The 22,567-nt window shown below is 30.9% G+C and overlaps 2 protein-coding genes across 2 annotated transcripts in view; both read left to right on the top strand.

The window, feature by feature from the left end:
- LOC107455047 (protein FAM200C-like) overlaps positions 1–22,567 on the top strand; it is a 125,218-nt gene that overhangs the window by 26,068 nt on the left and 76,583 nt on the right. The gene's annotated exons all lie outside the window — the stretch shown is intronic.
- The window catches only part of LOC107455049 (inactive dipeptidyl peptidase 10), a 439,164-nt gene continuing 429,385 nt past the window's right edge, over positions 12,789–22,567 (top strand). The window contains exon 1 of the mRNA XM_016072453.3: positions 12,789–13,055. The gene's annotated coding sequence lies outside the window, so the exon portion shown is untranslated. The remainder of the gene's footprint in view (positions 13,056–22,567) is intronic.

Genomic DNA, 22,567 nt, shown 5'->3' with positions numbered 1-22,567 from the left:
AAATTAAGGTAATAAATAGAATAAATATAGCAAAATTATCAGTCAAATATAAGGAAAGAGTTATTAGTCTAATAAACTTAGAAACTTATAATTTTTTTTGTTTAAAGTAAAGAAATACAAATAATTCGCAGAATTTATTCTTTTAATTATACATCTAATAATTTACTTGTTTAGACAAGACATTCTTTTTTGTATAAAAAAGTTGTCTTCGTGCTTCTTTAAAATATCACTTTTGCGAGGTAAAAAAGCTAATATAATAGCTGGGAAAAAAGACAAAGACGTGCTTGTATCCATTAATTGCTTCTTCTCGTCTTTTATGGTGCAACAACTAGGGCAACTAAAACTTTCTTTACAACACCGAGATCTTTTTTAGAAAATGGAAGAATAAAAATGCAATTTTTTTGTTTACTCAAAATATTTAAAAATTAATCATAATGTTTTAAAAAAATTATTATCTACGTAGCTATATTTATTTTCCACAAAAAATACTATATTATTTTTTTTATAGTTGAAAATATGAATTATTTAAAGTCACTTTGCAGATAGTCTGAATTTATAGAATGTTTAGCATCTTGAGAGTCTCAGTAACTAAAGCTTTCGTAACTTTCAAAACGCGAAACTTAATATTTTTAAAATCTTATAGAATTCTTAATAGTTTGAAAGGTATTAGACTAACAAAGTAGGCCACTTTAGTAAGTGACCCAAATGTGGGCACTATGCTTAATATAGGCACTGCTGTAAAAGTATTCTAATTCAATATTATGAACATGTAGATGCCAGTATATGCACTTAAAACACTGTAAATGGGATAAAAGTCTTCCATTTTTGCAATACAATATGCAAAGAAAGTGATGTTGTCATCATCATCATCAATGGCTCGACTTGGCCTTCTCAAGCAGTTTTTTTCAGGCTAACCTTCTTTTTCACTAGTGTTTTCCAATTTTTAGTTTTTAAGACCAAAAGGTCTTTCTCTAGGACATCTATCCATCCTAAGTTCGGCCCGCCTCCTTTTCGTGTGCCAACTGGTCTAGCATTGAAAACTCTTTTTCTGGTACGGTCTTCGTCCATTCTGATAACGTGGCCTGCCCATTTTATTCTTTGTTGTTTAATAAAGTTGATAATGTCAGAAAGTGATGTTGTCATGTACGTAAACAAATTGTTGTCATGTATTTGATACCTAAGCATATCCTTTTTATTTGAATATATCATGCTCTAATCATTTCCTTTTATTGAGAAAATAGTCTTGCCTTGCATTTTAAATTTTTGTTCATAACCGTCTATTTTCAATAAAAGAAAAATGGTCATTGGTCCAATTATGGCCAGTTAAAAATAGCCTAATAGGGCCATTGAAGGAAACCAACACATTATTCTGAACCAGATACCAAGCCAAAATCAGCACACAACTCACTACAAGAGTAATTACAACTGTTTAACTTTACCGTCCTGTGATCACACCTCCGAAAAAAAGAGGACACCTTTGCACGGAACACTTTATTAAGACTGCCAGCGCTTTATAAATTGGCAGACAATTAAAAACTAAAGCTTTCAGAATTTATAATATTTTTGTCAACGTTTTGTAAGCCTCACCACCAGAGAGCTTAAACAAAGTGGCGTTACATATAAAATTTTGAATCATTTGCAAGTAGTGGTGAGGAAAATAACTTCAAATAAACCTTACAAAATGACGAATCATACATTAAAACATAAACTTAGCTACCACTAGAAGAAAATTTCAGAACTAGAAGTAAGTTGGCAGTCCTGCCTGATTAGTTTGAAGGAACGAACATAAACTGCACAATTAGGAAAATAAGAAAGATGTTCGGTACTAAGGAATCGGATTTCTCGCAATTGGTAACCGGTGTAAGGGCCTTCTCTCTTCTAAGAGGTGAGAGGTGAGTGGTCTGTCAACACAGCCTAAAAGAAACAAGCCCTCTGCATAGAGTAATTCGGTAGTCTGACGTAACGAATATAAATTGTGCAGTAAGGAAAAAATAAGAAAGATTTCACAGCGTTCGGGCTACCAAACTGTGCAGTGGGGAGAAATTCAAAAAAAATGTCACAACGTTAGGACTACTAGATGATCAGATTCTCGCTCATGGTAAATTTTCTGGAAGCCATCCGTCTTCTAGGAGGTGTTGGGTCTTTATAGTTCACAATAGTACTTATATTGTGTTCTGTGTCATTAAGAAAAATAGTTGCTTATTGAAACACAGCAGTGACTATATTTTGAGCTTGAAGAGTGATGTGGTTTTATAAAAAGGAAAAAAAAGGTCTATTTCTGTTAGATCATCTTATGATGACTCTGAATAAAGATTTGCGCTGAATTAAGAGATCGTTTGTATGAGTTTAAAGTGTGCCCATATTAGGTGAAATGATTCCAAATACAGTCATAGGTTTCCAACACGTGCACTTTTCCTTATTGATCAGTACTTCAAATATTTAATGTCTTAAAGAATTCTGATTTTTTATCGTGCTAACTACAGAAAAAAGAATACATTGCCAAATTTCCAAATTTTTATTAGCTGAGCAAAAGTTAGATCAATTGCCCATATTTAATCTCTTAACTGCATGCATGTCAATACTTTTACGCCCGCTGCGAGTAGTGAAAGTAAAAGTAAAAAGCACGTACTTTTACTTAATACCTTACTACCTTAGCTTAGTCCTTCTTACTCAGTCTTATACTTTAGTGCATACCTCAAAAATATTTTAAAATTTAGTACCTTTACTTGACATTTCGTTACCTTTTAGGGAAAAAGTGCAAATGCAAAGTACGAAACAAGTACAAAGAAAGTAAAAAATATTCAAGTATTTGCAACGAAATTGTCTAAAATGGATATTTTTTTGGACACATTTAAAGGTTTTCTCAAACAAATTTTTCTAATAGTTTTAATATGGCTTGTTATTGGTTATTTTTTGTTATTAGTTTATTTTTAAATTTTTTTTTTTTAAAGAGTGAACGTTTTTGTTTCAGGGAGCATAAATTGCTTGGTCATATATTTAAATTTGGCTTTTGACGAGGCAATATTTTAATAAAAATTAAGACACAATTCATTCTGAACAACATATTTTTATGCATGACAGCAATATATTTAGAAGTTTCTCGAAGTATTAAATAGATCACTTGAAGTTAAAGTAATGAATTTAATGAATATATTACGAAGTAATGAGTGATTAGATAATCAAAATGTTACATTAAAATCCAACTGTCACTCACCTAGAATTTATACAGCGTTATCTGATTAAGTTTTTCACTTTAATGTTTAACAATTCATATAAAAGTACTTAGCAAGAAATAAAATTTATAAATTAAAATTTGAAAAGTAACTAATTTTAAGTGGTGAGTGAAAAAGTCAGACTTATTTACCTCAGTATCGAACGAGACATCAAATAATAATATTACAAAGAATTAATTTTGTGTTCGTTGTGCTTTGCAGACAATTTTAGTTTCAAATATTGTATTTGTTCTTAAGACGAAGTACACTTGATTTATTCATATCACATTTATTCATAATTAATTGCATTTAGTCTTCTTAATAACAAGATCAAATTATGTATCGCTGCACTTATTAAACTCAATTTAAATAGCATAAATCTTATTGTTATCCCAACCATTTATTCAACTCAATCTAAATTGAGTAAATGTTACTGTTATTCCAACCATTTATTCAACTCAATCGAAATTGCGTAAATGTTATTGTTATCCCAACCATTTATTCAACTCAATCTAAATTACATAAATCTTATTGTTATCCCAACCATTTATTCAACTCAATCTAAATTGAGAAAATGTTACTGTTATTCCAACCATTTATTCAACTCAATCTAAATTGCATAAATCTTATTGTTATCCCAACCATTTATTCAACTCAATCTAAATTGAGTAAATGTTACTGTTATTCCAACCATTTATTCAACTCAATCTAAATTGCGTAAATGTTACTGTTATCCCAACCATTTATTCAACTCAATCTAAATTGCATAAATCTTATTGTTATCCCAACCATGTATTCAACTCAATCTAAATTGCATAAATCTTATTATTATCCCAACCATTTATTCAACTCAATCTAAATTGAGTAAATGTTACTGTTATTCCAACCATTTATTCAACTGAATCGAAATTGCGTAAATATTATTGTTATCCCAACCATTGATTCAACTCAATCTAAATTGCATAAATCTTATTGTTATCCCAACCATTTATTCAACTCAATCTAAATTGGGTAAATGTTATTGTTATCTCAACCATTTATTCAACTCAATCTAAATTGCATAAATCTTATTGTTATCTCAACCATTTATTCAACTCAATCTAAATTGCGTAAATTTTAGTGTTATTCCAACCGTTCTTTCAATGAAAATTACTTAACGGTTTAAAATTCTTCTCATTCACTTAAGGATTATTTATATTCCAATTAACAATAATAACTTCATGATTAAAACTCTTATAACTTGGTTTTTTCAGATTACTAATGAAACCTGAATCATATGTAGAACTCTCTTGGGATCTAAAAAGTTTTGAAACTTAGTTGCTTCTCCGGAATCAAGAGCTTATGATAAAATGCTTGATTTTTCTGGTGACTGTAAAGTAGCGATTAGGAGTTAGTTTAAGTTTTAAGTTCTTTTGTTTACCATTTAAAATACTGAGTAGAATTCTTTCTGAAGGAGTTAAATGGATAAAGTGCAAAAGGAAGAAAAAGAATGAAATTTCGCTTGACGATTTACTTTTACTTGGTGATGTGCTGCTTATTTTAGTACAAACAAACAATGTTTCGAAATTTGATTGCAATAAATGCTGAACGATATCAAGTAGAATTCATGCTTCATGAGACACTTTTTAATTGAATTAATTAATTTGCCAATTTTTTTTTACTCAAATAAAATTTATCTAAGATCACGAAAATATTATACATATCTTTATCAGTACAATACCTACGATATCATTGAATTCAATACTTATCTTAGCCGATTGTGACTATAATATTATCGAATTTGATGAATATCATTATTGAAAATACACGCGGAGATATTGTATTTAATATTTATTGTTAATTAACGAATGATAATAAAAATGAAATTTAGTGAAAGAGTTTCTGTACATTTACACATTATATATATATATATANTATAGGTATATATATATATATCATACATGGTCTCTTAAAGTTTCAATTTAAAATCATGCAAAACTCAAATTTTACGATAAATTCCTATTCAAGGGATTTAAGTAAAAGTTACACGGCTTTGGAAATTAGCTTAGAGTTAATTAGCGACAATGCTTAGTATATTGCTATTAGGTTTCATCTCTGAAACGACAAGTGTACCGCCTCTTGGCATTTCAGATTGGCATCTAGATTTGTTAAATCGGCACATTTTGTTATTTTGAAATATTTTGTCATTTCCACAAGGAAATTTAACAGCAAGGGCGAGGATATCCCTAAAAAAGTGTTAAGTTTGTATTTACCACAACAGTTCTTTCTAATAAATTAATGACTCCGATGCTTTTAAGGCATTTTAATCTATTTCAAATCAAAAAATTTTCTTTTGGATTTTTTTTTTGAAAAAAACAATAACTCATTTTTGAAAAGAAGTATAACGGAATTCAAGTTGAAGCCCCTAAGAAAGTAACTTAAAATTCAGCAACACAAAAAATATTATTGGAAAAAAATAAAATATTGATGTAATAAGTAAAATATTATTGGAAAAAAGGAAATACAATAGTAAAAATAAAATATTAGTGTGAAGTATCTCTGAATATTGAATATATAAATGTCGTCATTGTATTTAGACTACAGCTCGTTTAACTTATTCAGTTTAGCTTGTTTGGCTTGTTTGTCACGTATAAGTCTTAAAAAGTTTTAAGAAACATTAGATAGTGTCATGCAATCTTATTTTATTGCTTTTGTCACTAACCTAGCTGATTTCATGTCCAACAAAATCGTCTTCGTGTCCCTTTAGAGCGCCACTTTACGCCCAAAAAAGTGCAAAAGTAATGGAATATTGATTCGGTCAACGACGTGTTACTTTCTATCAATTGCTTTCTTCGTCATTTAAGTGGATTGCTTACAAATTTATTGCAATATACGTTGTTGTGATTAATCTGGAAAATGGCTGAATTATTTAATGAATTTCACTTATTCGGATAGAAGACGTTAGTTCATTAAGCAATTAAATCTCGTAAGCATATAACATTCATCCCTTCAATTATTACACATTCAAATTGAAAACGAAAGCAATCCTCTCAATTGCTTTCTTCTTCAATTATGAGGAATGCTTACAAATTTATTGCAATATACGTTATTGTGATTAATCTAGAAAATGGCTGAATTATTTAATGAATTTCACTTATACGGATACAAGACATTAATTCATTTAGCGATTAAATCTCATAAGCATAGAACATTCACTTCAATTATTATACATTCAAATTGAAAAGGAAAGAAAATCCTCTCAATTGCTTTCTTCTTCATTTATTAGGATTGCTTATAGAAATAATGTAATATGATAATTCTAGAAAATAGCTGGATTACTTAATGAGTTTCACTTATCTGGATATAAGACATTAATTAATTTATCAATTAAATCTTGAAAGCTTATTATAAATGATTACTTCAATCAATAATAAATTAAAATTGGAGTAACATTACTTCAGAAAATAAATACAAATTGCGTTTATTACTTCAATCATGAACTACTTCAGTTGAATAATTAAATGAACTGAAATAACTGTTCAGTTTTGCCCCCATATAGGTTTTTTTTCTAAATATAGTTTAAATTTCTAAAACAAGAATTATTTTCAAAAAGTCAACTTGAAAAAGATAGTGTAATCAATAGCAAATACTTTAAATTAGCTTTAAATTCTTCAGTTTAGAAATAAAGTAAATAATAAATGATTTTATTGCTTATCCTTCATCCTCTGCTACTTACGCTACAGATAATGCGTTAGATACTTCTTTATTTGAAGCTTAGATGTTATAAAAAAAGTTCAAATGTAAGTACATTAAAATTTTTCTTTGCAACTTACAACATATAATGGATTAAACAAATTAAAAAATTTCAGCGTTGCACATCGATCGGTGTAGATTTTTTTCTTTTTGTCTTAGTAACTGCAGAAAAATGATCACCAAAATTTGAAGAGATTATATGATGGTAGAAAGATATCCAAGAAACTATTTAAAAAAAAATAGTTTATAAAAGAAACTGAAACAGATTTAATTATTAGCTCTTTTTCCTAGTTCATTTCTTCAATTTCATTTTAACATCAGAACATTAAAATTTAATTTTTGAAAATATTTAGACAAATATGAAATAATATTTAATATAAAATGACAGAGCGCGTTTGTCTTGAAAATTACATATAAAAAAAGATTAGCCGTGATTTGTGAGAAAGCAACGTATTTAAAAATATTTGAACTTTCGATTAGCTTGTTTACGTCTTTAGTTGGTTAGTAGTTGGTTTATTTACGCAAATAGTTCATTTATAGATATGCAAACTTTTAATTTTTTATAGTACAATAGGGATATTTTTTGCATGTTTTAATTTAATTTTTGAATTTAATTTGAACTGGTTATTTTTCATGTGAGCGCTCTGCAACTTGCTTACACGAATTATTGCAAAAAGTTGGTTGTGAATGTAAGGAGCTTGCTTATACAAGCTCCTATTTTTTTTAAAAAATAATTCCATTATTTTTTTTAAATTGAAATTGTAAAATAACAGATAAAAAGCTAGAATAACACAAATTTTGTCTCAACTAAAAAATAACATAAAAAAACTGGTAATGCCCGCAATCTGTTTTAATATTAATAATACTGCCAACTTATTTCTGTTAACGTTAAATTCCTTAAAAATTGTATTACTTATTCTTTATTGAATATGAAAAAAAAATATTGATTCATTCGTGAAAGTGTTTTAAAACTACAAATCATGCTAGCTCAAAATCGATCATACTCAAGTCCACATTAAGTTAGCATAACAAATAAAATAAAAATACAATATTTCATCAAATTTAACAGCATAATATTCAAACTGACATGCCTAAACAGAATCTAACATCACATTTAACTCTGAACATAAACTTTTAAAGCAAATAACTTGGTAAGCACAAGATATTTTAATGTTAAATATGCCAATATATAGGACGTATCAGACGTATCAGATTTTGTATCTTGAAGAATACAGTACAAAGCATAATTTCAAATCAACTTTAAAAACATGCTGGATGAGAAACACTATTTATTATCTCAAAATATTAGATGTACTCACCTTACTTGTTTTTCTTAAACTTTATATCTTGAGCACAAATGTGCAATCTCATTTAGTTGATTCAATTTGAATTATCATAAAATTTTTTGTTGTTTTTATGTTCTTTGCAAGGTGAGTTCATTAGTTTTTCAATTTTGCAAGTTTGCTATTCAACATGATATAAACGACCAGAAATGAAGCACAAAACAAATCATAACAGACGAAAAGTAAAAATAATAGCAAACGAAACAAAGCACAAATATAACCAGATAAAGTGTAGAAAGAAAATATTGTATTTTCACTTGTTTACTTATTGCTTTATTGAAATTACATACATTTGCAGGCTTGTATGCTCAATTTTAGGCTTATAAGCCTTTGTCAAGAAGGAAGACAGATAAAACAATTCTGAGAAGGACATCACGAAGAATACAACCAGATTTAAGGAGGGATTCGAACCCGATACCTCCACGCTTTGTACAGCGTTTTGCGGGGCAGTATCACTCGGTCTGGGAGGCTCTTTGTTTATTTCTTTATTAGTATAACATACATTTGCGGGTTTGTGTGCTTAATTAAAGCTTATAAGCCCTTATCAAGTAAGAGGGCAGATAGCGAAATGCAAAGAAAAACATCACAGAGAATACATATAGAGTTATGGTGGGATTGGAACCCGCCACTCCCGCTTTTAACAGTGCGTTCGGCGAGGGATACCGCTCGGTCAGGGAGACCCCTAGACTTCTTCATTGGTACAATATGCATTTGCAATCTTGTGTGCTCAATTAAGTTTTATAAATCTTTGTCAGAGCCGTGGTGACATAAGGGATAGAGCTTTCGCTTTCCAATGAGGCGAACAGGGTTCGAATCAAAACGATGGCTGGTTGAAACGAATTCAGCACCCAGCTCGTACTGACCACAGTGATGACTTAAAATATCCTCATTGGTGGACCGATCGACGGATCATGGGTTAAATTCCCCTTGCCATCGGGCTAATCACTGCTTTTTGCCGTGGTTTTCCTCTCCATGTTATGCAAATGCTGGTTAGTTCCATCAAAAAGTCCTCCACAAAGGCAAGTACTCGATCCAGGAGTTCCCTTGTCTTCTGTATTACGTTCAAAATTACAAGGCTATTGAGTTGAACATTGAAAATTGTGAACCCAAAATTGGGTCGGCTGTTCAACGACGGTTATAAAATATAAAATACAGTTAAACCCCGCTATAGTGAACCTTCAAGGGACCAAAATTTCGGTTCACTATAACTGGGAGTTCACTATATCCGTTACGCAGACAACTTAACTAATGATTCCCAAACTCCTCCCTTTTATTACACATTATTCAAATAAATGACTGAAAAATATTATGTAGTAGCAAAAATTGTGTTATTTTTTTATTACTCTTCGTCTTGCGTACAAAAAAAAATAGTAATCCTTAGCTGATGAACAATCCTCAACATCAGATATGGAAACACTTCCTGACTCTCAGATAATTTTGCCTGAATTTCTGCTATTCCGCTTTTTAAACCTGTCTAACTTGCCATTCACGCACATAAAAGTAGTCGCACAAAATCGCTTTGCAAATTCATCGACATTTGCCTGGGTTGGAAACATCTGCTTGGTTTGTTTAGGGATGGGAAAGTTATATAAAAGAAGCAAACAAGAAAAAATGCTTATCGCTACATTCCCCTCTATAGATGGTTTTAAAAATTGGTATATATAAACAAAATTGTAATTGGTATATGTTACAAAATATCTGTAGTAATTTACAGTTATTTTGAGGTAGAAATTTCAAAATTATTACAAAAAAATGATGAAAAAAATCAGTCGAAGACAGAAAAAAGTTCATTATATCCAACTTCCTCACTTTTTTGGTTCACTATATCCAGAAAAAATAACATTATACGTGTATAGCAAGGCACGGGACTGAACACTTTGTTCACTATACCCGGGAGTTCACTATAAGCCGTGTTCACTATAGCGGGATTTGACTGTATAAACCTTTGTCAATTAAAAGAACAGATAACACAATACAGAGAAAGACAGCAAGGAGATACATCCAGGGTAATAGCGGGATTCAAACCATTTAGCACCATACTTAGCACATGACTTGTTAACTTATTAATTGTAACACTTGCATATGAAGTCGTGAGTGTTCAGTACAAAGAATGGCTTATTAGCCCTTGTAAAGATGATGGACATATAAACAGCTAGTACACATTAGAGAGGGAAAGCGCAAATATGCACGGGTTACGGCAGAATTCAAACTCACGATCTCTACATAACAGCATTCGGTCGCAGGAGTGCTTGTCCGCGACTAAAGACTAATGGAAACATTCCCCGAATTTAAGATAATCCTACTCATTTCCAAAAACAGCAAAATACATATTTGTTTTAGCTATATTTGATTTTTTTCAATTAGATTCATTACCTGCTAGAAATATATTGTGGAGCATTATTTTTAGAACAGAAAGCGGAGTCGAGCACCGAAACGCAGATTTAGCGGAGTCGACAATCGAACCCTGTCCCCTCTGAACCTGAGCACGATTCTTTAACCACTGGACTACCATCACCTTGATTGTTGTTGTTGTTGTTATTGTTCATTTACGTCACACTAGAGCTGCACAATGGACTATTGGCAATGGTCTGGGAAACATCCCTGAGGATAAATCGAGGACATGCCATCACAATTTTGATCCTCAGCAGAGGGGATGACACCCCCACTTCGGTAGCCCGACGACCTGCACGCGAAGTCGAGCACTTTGCAGTAGAACAGTTTAATGAGGATCGATACCGCACACACTCGGTCCCTACGCAGGCTGTGGTCATCCACCCGCTCTCTGACCGCAGCCAGTGATGCTTGACTTCGGTGATCTGCTGGGAACCGTGTCTTAACGATCAGTCCACTCGGGACTCACCTTGATTGATAAATTGAAGTGGTTAAATAAAACACTTCAAAATTCTACGGTTTCTTTTGCTTTGCTTTTAACTATTCTTCTTAATTATATTCGGAAAAAATCTTTTTCCTCTGCTTTACTAAGATTTTTTATATCAATGTTAGTATTTCTCTCCATTTCTTTGTAAACTGGTATCAAGGAATTTAATTCTAACAGGATAGATAGGGGTGTTTCACCAATAGCCCATTGTGCAGTTCTAGCACCATTTAAATGAAAGTACCAAGTACAATCGAATTGAGCCCTCCTCCCAGGATATGTTTTGAGTAAAAAGATAAATTTGTTTCCAATTCAATTAAACACCTGCTTGATGTAGTTCCTTAACTATTCAGAGACTTAAATTTGGAATTATTGATACATTCCAATTCGAATATTTAGCCTGTTTTCATCTATTATGTCATATAAGTTCATCCTGTTTCTCTAAGTTATTACGCTAAATTCGCACTATTACAATTAATCGCTTACATGCTGCCTAGATGTAAGGTTTGATTTCAGTCAACTCGGCGTCTATTTCTTAGTTTCATATATATTTTTTCGTATGATATTCTTCGGCAAAGCAGAGTTTATAAAGGACTTGATCGTAAGACACAGTTCTTTATAGAACAATGAAGTCAACGATCATTGGCAGCTGTCAGTCAGGGTGCGGGTGACTACTTAGGAGCTTGAACCTGTGATCCTCTTCATCACAATCCAAAATATCAAACAATAAAATAGTTAGAAAAAATATATCACAAAGATTACAGATGGATTTGAACCTGCTGCTTTTACCTTACAGAGAGTTTGGCACTTTGGTTCATTTACTCCTTTATTCAATACATTCATAAACTTTCTGTTTCATAATATATATATATATATATATTTTATACATAATTCATGAATGATGGCTCACTCACTTTGATAGTCCGAAAACCTACGTAATTAGAACTTTACGATAGAACAGTTTAATGATCGACTTCACGCAATCTCGACCTCTTCGTTGACAGATCAAATTAGTCACCCACTCGCTCACTGACAGCTGCCAGTGATGCTTTGTTTCGATGATCTACTGGGAATCGTGTTTCACAATCAGTTCAATATGGGACTTATTAACATACATGTGGGGACTTGTAGTCTAAATACAAAGAACGAACCATATACGGTTGCTATGGTGAAGGAGAACGGACAGTACAGATTAAAGATGACTACCACAAAGATACATTTGCTGTTACTTCAGGATTCGAACACGCCACCGCCATACTTCAGAGCATTTGGTATTAGGTGGATGTCCCTCAGCCACAGACTCGGCTTATTGAAAAGGTTGGTACTTTATTTACGTCACCTTTGAGCTGCAGAATGGGCTATTGGCGACGGTCTGGGAAACATTCCTGAAGATGATCTCAAGACATGCCATCTCAATTCTGATACTCAGAGGTGGGGATGGCTCCCCTGCTTTTGTAGCCTGAAGATCTGATCACGAAGTCCAGCCCTTTACGGGTAGAACAGCTTAGCGAGGACCGATACCGTGCAACCTTGGTCCTTATACAGGCTGATCAAAGTGATCAGTCACCCGTTTACTGATTGCAGCCAGTGATGCTCCACTTCGGTATTCTACTAGGTCTTTACGACCAGTCCATTGAGGGACCGGCTTATTGCAAAGAACTTCTTGTCCTAGCGTCTAGTTGATAAGCGTTGGTGGGGATGAACAAAATTTGTTTAAGCGATTTTTTAAAATAGTATCAAATTTATCCACAGTGTTTAAACAGTGCTTACCTACTTAACCAGCTTATAACGTGATTCATTGTATTTGTAAATGCAATAATATTTTATTTAGGACTTCGGATCTGTTGACCTGCTTATTTTGATGATAATTATTATTTAGATGTCTCCCATTCGGTAAAATATCTTTTTTTATCTTTCTTTTTTTATCTTATCTTTTTATTACAATATAATTTTATTTTGGACTAGAAAAAATGTTTTTAAGAAATATTTTAAACCTAGTTTTAAAATTATATACAGCTTACAAAATATTTATAACATAAAATAGTTTTCAGTTGAAAAGTGTTCAGTTAAAAATAGTAATATTGTAAATTGAGAAAAAGAATCCAATTTTGTTTTGAGCAAACGATATTTAAATAGCGTATTACCAAAATCTTTTACTAATTTCCACTTTCTGAACATTTTAATTTTCTTAAGCAAATCATAATTAAACAATGTATAAGTCCTTTTCCGCCTTTCGAACATTTAGTTTTGAGAAAAGTAGAGAGAAACGCTGTTTTAAATATTATTTATCATGTTCATTGAGCATCTCATTATTTTTATTTATACATTTAATTATATTCTTTTAAATATACTCAAAATGTCTCTACGAACTCTCATCTTCTGGCTAAGGGATTTCAGAATAATATTTTTTATATTTCAGGATCCATTTTTGGCATAGTGTAAGATCCATTTTAGGTATAGTTTAGGATCTATTTTAGGTATAGTTTAGGATCGATTTAAGGTATAGTTTAGGATCTATTTTAGGCATAGTTAGGGATCTATTTTAAGTATAATTTAGGAATACGAAATTCAACTCGAAGATAGTTCCTTAAGACGATTTTGCAGCTGAGATACAATTACATATTGAAATTTTATGCAGATTTTTTATAGTTTTAAATATAACGATATCTTTTCATTCATTAATTAAAATTTTTTGCTAAGCCGATTGTCACTAGAAAAAAAGAGGAAGACCAACATTTAAGTGGTCGGACTTATTGGAAAATGACTTCAAAACTATAAGATTGCTAAACTGGAAATCCTTAGCCAAGAAAAGAACAGATTGAGATAAAATTCCGTTAAAGACCAGGGCCCACGCGGGGCTGTCATGTCAGTGAGGAAAGAAGGATAAATGACAAGATATTTTAGAAATAGGTACATACTTAAATATATATACGTCACGTGCTGGGCGAAGCAGTAGATTTTCTATAAGTGGAGCATATTTTATTTATAATTCTCTTACATCCAATTTCAGATTTTTCGGATGTAAAAAAAATCAGTGTCTTACACTGATTTTAATTAATTTACTCTGCATTTTAATTTGGTTTTGTAATAAAATAAACATTAGCGAGGACATGCTAATCGAACAAATGAAAGAGGACAGAAGCAATTTAAGAACGAAATTTGAGAGAGCTCATTTACTTTCTCTGTACACTAAATAACTAAACGAAACTTTAATTTGCTTCCCAGAAACTGTTTAACTTACTCCAGAACATCAATCTCTGCCATAAGACACGAGTAACATAGTTAAATGTACTTGTGTGTGCTCTTTGTCCCTAAACTGTGTGTGTGACAACTTAAATTTTCTCAAAAATACCTGGAATTCTTGAAGGGCAAATCCCTTTATCGATTCGCTTTGACTCAATAAGGTTAGATGCTGTAACTGAGGTGATGACTTGAATAAAATGGGTATTAAAAAGAAAATTACTATTTCGCTATAGGCACATATTTAGTTCATTATTGGTACACTGAAAATAGCTTCATTCGTTATCAGTTCGTAAAAATTAATTATTGGTAGGTAATGATTCAATAATTTACAATAAGGACAAATTAAATTAAATGATTTTATTACTGGTATGTAATAAATGAAATCTTTGGAATTGGTTTGCGATTAAAGAAATTTGTATATGCAATTGTTACTTAGAAAGTAAATTAGTTTGCTATTGACACATAAGAAGTGTCTTGTGGCTGCTATTTGTAATTAAACTGTTTGTGCGACAGCTTAAATTTTCTCAAAATTGCTTGGAATTCTTGAAGTGCAAATCCCTTAATCGATTCGTTTTAACTCAATAAGGTTTGATGCTGTAACTAAAGGGATGAATTGTGGAAAATGAGTATTGATTGAAAATTGCAAATTCGTAATCGGTGCATAATTTATTCCTTATTGGTACATTGAAAATTACTTAATTTGCAATTAGATTGAAAATATTAAATAATTATTGGTGGATAAGGATTATGAAAAGATGCAAAATAAATATTAACTGCAAAAAGATGTGGATTAATGAACGAACAAAACAAAGATAATAAAAATTTACAAAAATCAAATAATAAGCGGGTAATATGTATCGATTACTTTAATTGTTAATTGTAATAACTGAATAAAATTTCGTAGTTCTAGCTCAAATATTTATAGAGACATAGACATTTTTATAAAAAATTAATTTGTCTGTCTTACTTTTTTTGGTTCCGCAGTGGACTGATCGTTAAGACACGGTTCCCAGCAGATCGCCGAAGACAAGCATTACTGGCTGCGGTCAGTGGCCGGGTGGGTGACCACTTGGATTAGTCTGCGTAGGGACCGAGGGTGTGCGGTATTGGTCCTCGTTAAACTGTTTTACCGTAAAGTGCTCGACTTCGTGTGCAGGTCGTCGGGCTACGGCAGCAGGGGTCCCATCCCCTCTGCAGAGGATCAAAATTGTGATGGCATGTTTTCGGATCATTCTCAGGGATGTTTCCCAGACCGTCGCCAAAAGCCCATTGTGCAGCTCTAGTGCGGCGGAAATGAACTACAACTACAAAAACTTACTTTTTTTACTGTAACTGCTTAAATATTCAGTAAAATTAAACAAACTTTTTGGAGCAGTTTAAAATTAAATACGAAAATTTTGTTTTAAAATTTGAAAAAATTTCGCTTAAAACTACGCAAGACATGAGCATTCAAAGTACTTTTGCACTGCACATGCACGAAAAAAATTTTTTTTTTCTTCATAATTTTGTAGTGATTCGTATTTTGACGACTGATGAAAAAAGTCTTATTTTAATATTTTAAAAACATTAAAAGTTTGGAGCAAAATTTTCTACGTAGTTTTGCACTTTTCAAAATAAAGCTCAAAACTGTCAGGGGTTTCACACAAATTTTATTTTGTTCTTGCTGTTCTGTTATAAGGTAGTGTCATTTGCGATACTATAAAATAAAATTCGTGGAAAACCCTGGAATGTATACTTATAATCTTTTAACCCTTTCATTTAATCAAATTAATATTTTAATAAAAATGCTTGTGATTTGAAAGAAATAATTAACGTAAAAAGCTTTAAACAAATATTTGACACGTTTACCAACTAAGAGATTCTCCTTACTTTTTGGATTTATTATATTTAAATATATTAAATTCCTCTTAAATTTATTGCAAATACTTTAATCCCACGTTTTATCGATATAAAAAAAATTCATTAATTTTTATCCAACTAAAAAAGGCTTAATGTTATTAGAAAAAAAGAAAGGGAGAATTGATCGCTAACCAACTATTTGTGCTCATTTAAACTGAAAATTTATGATCTTGCAATAAATTCTGTGAATTAGTAGTTACTTAGAAGCAGGAGAGAGGAACGAAAAGTCGTCGATTCAGGATATTTTCATTTTCCGATCGGGTGGTTTTAAGTTTATCTCAAAATAGAGAAAGATCGAGTCAATTTAATATTTCTTTCTTGAGACTTGAAAAGTAGAAGGGGGAGATGGTAGTGACTTATGATTTCCTTACTTTTGACGTATGTAATAAATTTCGCCATAAATTATGGCAAGGAACGGTGTAAATGATAATAAAGTGGATGATATGGAATAACAAAACTGAAAGTTTAAGCTTTAGGCAATTTGGCGATTTTATTTTGGCGGTAAATATTAAATATGGAAAACATCTCTCAAGAAGTAAGTGTAAAGAAAAGTTAAAATAATAAACACTATCTCATATTTTAAGAGCATATGCTGAAAAAGAAAACATATTTGTTCCGTGGCTTTACAAAACTTGGAATTTAAATTAAGCGAAAGCCAAAACAACGTAACCACCAAATCACCGAAACAACGGAACCATAATATATGTATTCTGAAACATATTATTGTGCAACTTTGTTATGAACTTATGAAAGTGAAAACTGAACGTTATGTTGGTTCAAGGTCAATAATAGTATGGTGCGTTCAAGTTTCAGAAACATTATAATATGACTGAATAGGCTTGAAAAAAATTTAATTACCAAGTATCGGCACGTATTGAACCATAAGTTGTAAACACGTTGAAAGTTTACCATGCTGAAAAAATGCTGGTAAAGAAATCGTAACTTGCTGAAAAAAGAAATTGTAACTGTAGCGCATATTTAAAAAAAACGTACAAGTTTAATTAAGAGAAAAGCTATAACAATGTAACCACTACCAGAAAAAATTGTTCGCCATTCGACCATAATATCAGTATCTTGAACAATAAAATCGCGCAAATTCGTTATGAACTTAATGAAGTGTTAATTGGACAATGTTTTGATTCAAGTTCAATAATATTATGGGGCAATCACGTTTAAGAAGTGTTAAAATATGACTAAACACGCTCCAAATTGAAAAAAACAATTATTACTGTGCATCGGCTTATGTTGAATCATAAGTTGTAAACAAGTTTAAAGTTTTACATGCCGAAAAATGAAACAAAAACAAGCAAAACAAACTTTTTCTAACAAAAAAGATGACTAATTAAGTTGTTTTTCTTCCTTTTAGGAGGATGTTTTACAGCAGGACAAGCGCTCATGGCAAATTCTGTTTCACTTATATTTGTATTTTAAAATATAGAAAAAAAATGAGTTCTGGTTCAATTAAGAATAAACCATTAAGTATCAAATGAGAAAATCTACCAAAATGTTTAAAAAAAATGGCAGAATTACCTTCCTACTAACTGATCCTTCTCCATTTGATTGCAAATTGACATTTTTAAGAACTTTTTTCAGCATTCGAAATTTCACGGTTGCAATCTGTCGTGAGATAGGGATATACTGGACATTTTGTTTGTGTGGATATGCTAGACTTTTTGCTTCAAGCATCACTGTGGTGCTGTCATCTATAGGTGAAAAATATCGTATTCCAATAGTCCATGGTCACCAAATGGAGAGTGTAAAATACTGGAAACTCTTCATACGCTGAAAAAAGGGAAGAAATATTATGGTATCAATGCTGCGATTCAATTCACCGTTCATGGTGAGATTGGCGGAATAGTCCTCTTGGTTATTAAATGTATCCGGCTGCAAGAAACAAAGTGGAATCATAAAATGGGCCTAAGTGCGGCGGATAAAATATGTCGGTTGTTTAATCGTATTAGAATAACACAGTAAATAAACGTTTTTCTCACATTAAGCAGTTTAAATAATATCTTTTTTTATGGTTATTAAACAGTTTTGGTTGAATGTGATCAAATAAAATTGAGCAAATTGTCATTTAAAAATTTTTTTCGCAAAATTTCGAAAATTTCTAAGAGTGAAGAAAACATTTCATTTCTTCAAAAGAAGAAAATTTATATATTTTATGGTTATATTTGATTCCTCAGTCAAGTTTTTTTGTCACGATTCAAGGGTAATATGGATTCATAGAAAAAACTAAAATGTACCACGTTCTCATATACCTGTCTGTAATTGTATTGTGTGTGAACTATTTCAATTTGTAAAAAGCAAGAGTTTACAGAAGTTTCTTTAACCGACTGAATATAGTTAAGTAATTCGGTTTTTAAAACTATTTGACACAGAATACAACGCAAGCTCAATTCAAATTTCGTGTGAGTTAAACAAATTATTGAAACTAGCTTCAACGAAAGTTTAAAAGCATTCTTTGCAAATAATAATTTTATTTCTGAACATAACTTTTATGAAAATTAGTTCTGAGTTTCATTCAGTTTTGGTATTCCTTGACTCTTGAAAAATTTACCTTTTTACGTATAACATAAGGATTAGATTACACTGAAGCATGCTATTGATTCTTGGCAGTACCTCATTGTATTTTTTTTCAATTCCTTGAAGGTATTATTCAGCATAGATATTTAATATAAAATTAACGAGTCACATTTTAAAATGTTTAACTTTGTATTCTTAATATTCAAATATTTTTTTAAAAAAAGGCATCGCTATTGTTTTATAATCCATTCAAGAAATTTTTAAATCATTAAATCCATAAATATACCATATTTTTTATTATTTCTTTTAATCTATTTTCGATTTTTTTTTAAAAATTATCTATAGGGTGCCGTGGCGGCTCAGAAAAAAAAGCATTCGCCTCTTAAAGAGGTGACCCAGGTTCGAATTCCAGTGATGGCTGATTAGTACGAATTTTTCTCCAATCACATTGATGACGTAAAATGTCCTTAGTGGTTGATGATCATGGGTCAGAATCCCCTTGCCATCGGGCTGACTGTGGGAGATTTTCGTGATTTTTTTCCTCTTTGTTTAGCCCTCTACGAAGGTTGCATTTTTTTCCAATGCTTGATCCAGGAGTTCCCTTGTATTTTTGGGTCAAAATTCCAAATCTACGGAGTTAAGCATTGAAAGTCGTAAACTTTGAATAGGATTGGCTGTTCAGCGCCGGTTATAATATAAAATAAAATCACCCGTTGATCAAAAAAAAAAAAAAAACAGAAATTTATATGCAATTACCTTTTTTTTAAATTCGTAAAGCAAAACAATACGTTCATTATCCTTTGACTCTATGAACACACAATTAAAATCTGCAAAATTCAAATGAATCCAATACGGTGCTACTTTTATTAAACCTCCGGGAAATTAAAATCGTCCCAAACTAATTAAGCAAAGGCTAAATAATAATGAAAAAAGACCTTTAATTTTTTCCCCTTCTGAAATGAATATTTAATATACGTAATTTATGTACCTCTTTTATGCCCGAGAAACTTAAGTTTAAAATGGGAAGGATCAATCAAAATGTCATTCTATTCACAATTTTATAGAGAAGGTTCCATAAAAATGTAAAGAGGGGTTGAACTATTTGAACTAGCAGTTTCTAGAAAAGATTAAAATTTACGAGTCTCAGTATTAATACATCTGGAATAGGGTTACAATCCTTAAATGGTAGTGCCTTTCCACAAAGTGATAAAGTATTCCGTTTTTTTTTCGGTTTTTATCTGCAATGAATTTATTTTAAAAGCCTGAATTTTGAAAGTTATTATAAAGGTAGCTCATGTCACATGATCGATTTTTCTACCTTAATGCTAATATGGCTTCTAATGTCAGATGACTTCTTTTTATTTTAAACTAGCTGAATTCCTGTTTTTTGGACTTTGTGAAAAAAGTAAGCAATCAATAAATGATTACAAAACGACACTTAAATCATGCGAAAAGCTTAAAAACATACACCAATACAATAAATAAACATAAAATAATAACATTTTTATTTTTACTTCTTTTCCGTGGCTTTACGTCATTAGATTAAGCAAATCATTATTATTATTTTATACTGTTAAAATAATGATTAACTCTATTCAGTATCATTTGGACTGATGTTGTTGCTCAAGTTCAACGCATGATAATCAACGTTTTACCACAATTAATTCATTTTCTCTAGCATTTATCATTTCGAGGGGCTGTAAGAAATATCTATCCACAATATCTATTATAAAACTGTACAGTATTGCCGCAGGTTTTGATAGGTCTATCCACAATATCTATCCACAATATCTATCTGATAGGTCTATCCACAATATCTATTATAAAACTGTACAGTATTGCCGCAGGTTTTGATAGGTTCTAAATATTTTTTTTCCTCCAATGCCCACCTCTGTTAACATTCGTCAATTCAGGCATTTACAGGGCAATTTTGTTGGCCTCTCTTTCAAGGGCACCATATTAGGTGGGCCAACGTTGCTCCTACGGTACGGATAGATAGCACAGAGAAGGAAGGAACATCCATGCCTTGCCCGGGATTCGAACCCAGAACCTTTCTGATGCAAGGGCAATTCCCTAACCCCTACACAGGCCGGTCGGTGGTTCTAAATATTCTAATATTATAAATTGTACCTACATTACTATATTTGAAGCCTATTAAAACTGTACCAATTACAATAATACAATTTATGCTTGTTGCGAATTTCAATTAAGCATCATTGGTTTCAAATACATGTTTCGCGTATCGAATTTTTGAAAATTGTGAAATTATCTATGTATATATGTACGTGTGTCTCAATATATATCTCAAATCTTTAAAATTTGCAAAATTTCTAAATTGTGATGTAATTTTAATTACCTTTTCACCAAAATCATGATTGACTGTTTTTTAGAAATATTGAAAAATAAAATGCACCATTTTAAAGGGTGACTAACTCATTAACTAGTTCAGTGGTGCAAATTTGTGAAATTCATTTTTACCGAGTTGCAAATAAATGAACCCAAAGTATTTAAATTTGAAAAGATATTTTTTTTGAAAAGAAATCTGTCTTCTTATTTCTTACATAAATTTCTTAACATTCCTTGCAGCATATTTCTAAAACTGTTTTAAAAAATTGCTTGAAAAGCAACTGTTTTTCGTGAATGCTTTTTCGTATAGATATTGCTCCAAGTCTGCTACGAAAGGAAGTTGCTTTATTGCCACTTTTTTAAAACATTACAAAGAAAGGCTTTTCGAAAGAGGGTCCCTTTTACTATTTTTTAAAAAAAACAACATCTATGTTACGACAAAAACTATCTTACAAACTAAAGCTTTTTGCTGTACCCGTATAAAAAAAATGCTGTGCTTTAAACTTACTTGTATTGTCTTTAAGTCGCTTAACATAAAAGAAAGTGCTAATGGCTTTGCAAAAAGTTTTTCTTTGAATCATAGAAAAGATTTTAAGCATATAAAACAAAAATAAATATTGAAGCATGGACTAACTATTTTTGGCTTGATTATATTTCATAAGCATTTTTATTACAATATTTTTTTTTATCAATTTCGCTTGTTTGAAAATGAGTGCTTTACACTCAAAAAATATAAATTATTATGGAATTTAATTGAGTTTTATGTACAACATCTAAGAGCACCAACTCAAATGATACACATATATTATATATATATATATATATTAACTATGCNAAAAAAGAGGATATAATTTAAATCAAATTATAATTAAATTATTTAAATCTATAAAAATTAATAAAACTATTTTTATTTTAGATGTGTTATGTAATATTAATATATATATATATATTAAAGAAATTTCAATGATAATAGGTGTCTCTCTTAGACCTAAATAACTGCAAATAAATGCAAATGTTAAAATTTTTTATTTGGAACTGAACTGTGTTTGGAAGATTTTACCTCTATGCAGAAGAAAGCACCGGTGCTTCATGTTGTATTTAATAACTGTAAATTATTAAAATACTGAATATAATAATTTTTCGCTTGTTTTGATCTAAATAATACAAAATAATAAAAAATATATCAAAAATATGTTTAATAAAAAATTCGTCTTCTAAAAGGTCAACAGAGATTTTGCCTCACAGACTAAGGTTTCCTTCCACTAAGATTTAATTTAAACCCAATCATTGTACTTGATTAATATTTCAACTACATACACAATTTCGTTTTTCTCAAAAATCTTATTTAATTTTCCGTTAATGTAAAATTTATTATATTGTGTTTTTTTGCA

This window comes from Parasteatoda tepidariorum, chromosome 6 (assembly GCF_043381705.1).
Source record: "Parasteatoda tepidariorum isolate YZ-2023 chromosome 6, CAS_Ptep_4.0, whole genome shotgun sequence".
NCBI lineage: Eukaryota > Metazoa > Arthropoda > Arachnida > Araneae > Theridiidae > Parasteatoda > Parasteatoda tepidariorum.
The sequence above is the reverse complement of the archived record's forward strand: the minus strand, read 5'-3'. Positions and strand labels throughout refer to the sequence as shown.